We start from the raw sequence: 4,172 nt of genomic DNA, 5'->3' as shown, positions 1-4,172 counted from the left end.
TTAGATGGTTTTGTACAAAATGCATTGACCAAGCATCTCTCTTTTATAAATAAGCGTAGTATTAGCACCATAATTTTTGTAAGCATTGTTGTACTTTGTCTGATTTGCAGAGTGCTGCCGCATTGTCTCCTTTTTTTCCCACAGAAGAAGGGATGCCTTTAACATATATATCTCCTTGAGAAGCCAATTTGACCCTAAAGGGTTAATTCAACCTGTAATCTAAACTCTGTGTCCTGTCACTTCTCTTATCTCTCTGCTCTGCTATCAGTGAACCTTTCCGATAGGAGACTTGAGATCCCTGGATGTGCCCCCCCCCTCCCCCCAGGGGTGTAGCTATAGGGGGTGCAGAGGTAGCAGTCGCTACCGGGCCCAGGAGCCTGAGGGGCCCAAAGACACTTGTGCCGCATAAGAAGACACACAAAGCACTGAGGGAAGGGGGGCTCAAGCCTAACTCTTGCACCGGAGCCCATGAGCCTTTAGTTACGCCCCTGACCCCCCCCCCCCCCCCAATACTATCCTGAAGAAACATTACTGCCCCCCATAGTAATAGTGCTCCTCATAGTCCCACCAATAGTAATTCCCTTTTAGAATGCCCTCATTAGTAACACTGCCCCAACTGTGATAATGCTCCTCAACAATGCCCCCATTATTAGAAGGGCCATCCCATATTAATAATACCCTCACAGAGCCCCCCCAGTAGAAATAAGGCTTGCTGCCCCAGTGGTAATAAAGCTCCCTACAGACCCCTCAGTAGTAATAAGGCCTCCATAGTGCGCTTAGTAGAAAAAAGGCGGATCTATAAGACCCTCCTATAGAGCCCCCAGTAGTAATAAGACCACCTATAATATCCCCTGGATCTGCAGTGCCCCCTGCAGTTATAATCCTCCCTCCACCATACAGTCCCATGTAAATAACATCACCTCCTCCCCAGCCGCCTCCAACGCACAATCCCATGTAAACATCACCCCTAAGGCTACTTTCACACTTGCGTTCGTGCGGATCTGTCCTGTACTTGTACAGGACGGATCCGCACTGATAATACAAACGAATGCATCCGTTCAGGACCGATTCGTTTGTATTAGATTTGAATTTCTAAGTCCCAATACGGATCCATCCTGACTTAGATTGAAAGTCAATGGGGGACGGATCGGTTTACAATTGCATCATTTTGTGTCAATGCAAAGGGATCCGTCCCCATTTACTTACATTGTAAGTCAGGACGGATCCGTTTGGCTCCGCAAGGCCATGCGGACACAAAAACGCTGTTTGCAGCATTTTGGGGTCCGCCTCCAAAACGGAACGGGGGGCCGTACGGAGCCAAACGAATGCATTCTGAATGGATCCGCATCCATTCAGAATGCATTGGGGTTAAACTGATGCATTTGGGGCTGCTTGTGAGAGCCTTGAAACGGATCTCACAAGCGGATCCCCAAACGCAAGTGTGAACATAGCCTAAACATTAAGTCCCATGTACATAAACATCATTCCCCCCACCATCCACTTTCAACATACAGTCCCATGTAAATAACATCACCCCCTCCCCAGCCACCTCCAACACACAGTTCCATGTCAATAACATCCCTCCCTTCAGCCCTAACATACATCCTAGTTAAATAACTACAACCCCCAGCATTGCTCTGCCTCTCCCTTCACTTACCTCTCCAGTCCTCATGTACAGTCATCAGCATTAGGCTCTTTCTCCTTTTCACTCCGATCCAATCCTGCACTGGTCACATGATGGTGACATCATCCAGGTCATCCTATCATAGCCTGTTTTGCTGATCACATGACCTGTGATGTCACCACAGGTCCTTCACCTATTCCCAGTGTATTAGATTCAATTGTATTGCCGTTCTGTGTACGGCAATACAGTTGTATCTAGCAGGCAGGCAGGACATTCGGGGCCTGGGACAAAACATCCGGGGCCCAGGCCCCGAATGTTTTAACCTAGCGACGCCCATGGTCCTTGGGTTTTCAAAATTTGGAAGGTATGATCGCCACACGTCTAATGTGCCATGTTTAACAAAAATAAACGCAAGAAAAGGCAAAACCGATGCATGAATTTTCAGGTGTCTCAGCCTCCATCCATGCACATAATGGGGGAGATTTATCAAAACTGGTGTAAAGTAGAACTGGCTAAGGGCTCTTTCACACTTGCGTTCTTTTCTTCCGGCATAGAGTTCCGTCGTCGGGGCTCTATGCCGGAAGAATCCTGATCAGGATTATCCCCATGCGTCCTGAATGGAGAGAAATCCGTTCAGGATGCATCAGGATGTCTTCAGTTCCGGAACGGAATGTTTTTTGGCCGGAGAAAATACCGCAGCATGCTGCGCTTTTTGCTCCGGTCAAAAATCCTGAACACTTGCCGCAAGGCCGGATCCGGAATTAATGCCCATTGGAAGGCATTGATCCGGATCCGGCCTTAAGCTAAACGTCGTTTCGGCGCATTACCGGATCCGACGTTTAGCTTTTTCTGAATGGTTACCATGGCTACCAGGACACTAAAGTCCTTTTTGGCATGGTAAAGTGTAGTGGGGAGCAGTATACTTACCGTCCGTGCGGCTCCCAGGGCGCTTCAGAGTGACGTCAGGGCGCCCCACGCTCATGGGTGACGTGTCTCATGGATCACGTGATCCATGCGCATGGGGCGCCCTGACGTCACTCTGGAGCGCCCCGGGAGCCGCACGGACTGTAAGTATACTGCTCCCCCGCTCCCCACTACTACTATGGCAACCAGGACTTTAATAGCGTCCTGGGTGCCATAGTAACACTGAACGCATTTTGAAGACGGATACGTCTTCAAATGCTTTCAGTTCACTTGCGTTGTTACGGATCCGGCGGGCACCTCCGGCAAATGGAGTACACGACGGATCTGGACAACGCAAGTGTGAAAGAGCCCTTAGTTGCCCATAGCAACCAATCAGATTCCACCTTTCATTTTCCAAAGGATAAAAATAAAAGGTGGAATCTGATTGGTTGCTATGGGCAACTAAGGAAGTTATACTTTACGGCTGTTTCGATAAATCTCCCCCAAAGTCTAAACTATATATTCCTTAGAAAAAAATGTATCTTCAAGAATAAAACAAGGGCGCGTTCGCATTTGAGTATATAACGGAATGCAAAACGGAAGCCTTTAAGAGGCTCTGTCCTAATACAGATCTATGGGGAAACGTAGCAGTTCCTGTCAACAGGACTATTTTTTCCGTCATGTATAACGGAAACAAACTGAACCGTTATTTGGCCCCATAGACATGTATTAAGAAGGAGCAAAACGGAACGCCTTTTAAAGGCTTCCATTTTACATTCCGTCCTAGGATTCCGTTATAAGGCTACTTTCACACTTGCGTTGTTGTTTTCCGGTATTGAGATATCAATACTGGATAAAAATGTTTCCGTTTAGTCTTCATGCATTCTGAATGGAAAGAGATCCGTTCAGGATGTCCGTTTTGTGACCGGACACAAAAATGCTGCAAGCTGCGGTTTTGTGTCCAGTAAAAAAAAAAAAAAAAAAAAACGGATCTGGCACTCCAAAACAATGTAAGTCAATGGCGATGGATCCGATTTTTTTAGGAGCCTAAATAAACGGATCCGTCACCCATTGACTTTCAATGTATTTAGTGACAAATCCGGTTTTTCCCCGTTTTGATTTCACACAGCCGCATCCTAACGGAATCGATGCATCCCGATGTGCAAAATCATAACGGATCCGGTTTATTCCGGTATTGAGATTTTTTGCCGTATCTCAATACTGGAATTAACAATGGAAGTGTTAAAGTAGCCTGTTATAACGGAATTCAATAACGCTAATGCGAACTCGCCCTAATGTCAAATTTTCTCACACTTTCGCAGAACTAAATTCTTGACATTATTTGGCACAAAATATTACCCAAGGCCACCAAGCAGTAACCTAAATTACAAAAATATAATTACTAAATTATTCGATGGCCGGTGTCTATAGTGTCACTTTGATAATAAAGATGAGTTTTATGAAATGTACACATTACATACGATATTCTTACAGGTCTTGCCTGCTGGGACTTGTAGTTCTAGCAGTCACCTCTTACTTACAAATACATTATTTCCTGTAGAATATTCCCTTCCCTGCACGATCTGGTAGATAAATAACCGGTTTAGAAATCGGGACTTCCTCATTTGTTTTCGAATCGCGTTCC

This window comes from Bufo bufo, chromosome 1, assembly GCF_905171765.1.
Source record: "Bufo bufo chromosome 1, aBufBuf1.1, whole genome shotgun sequence".
Taxonomy (NCBI): Eukaryota; Metazoa; Chordata; class Amphibia; order Anura; family Bufonidae; genus Bufo; species Bufo bufo.
The sequence above is the reverse complement of the archived record's forward strand: the minus strand, read 5'-3'. Positions refer to the sequence as shown.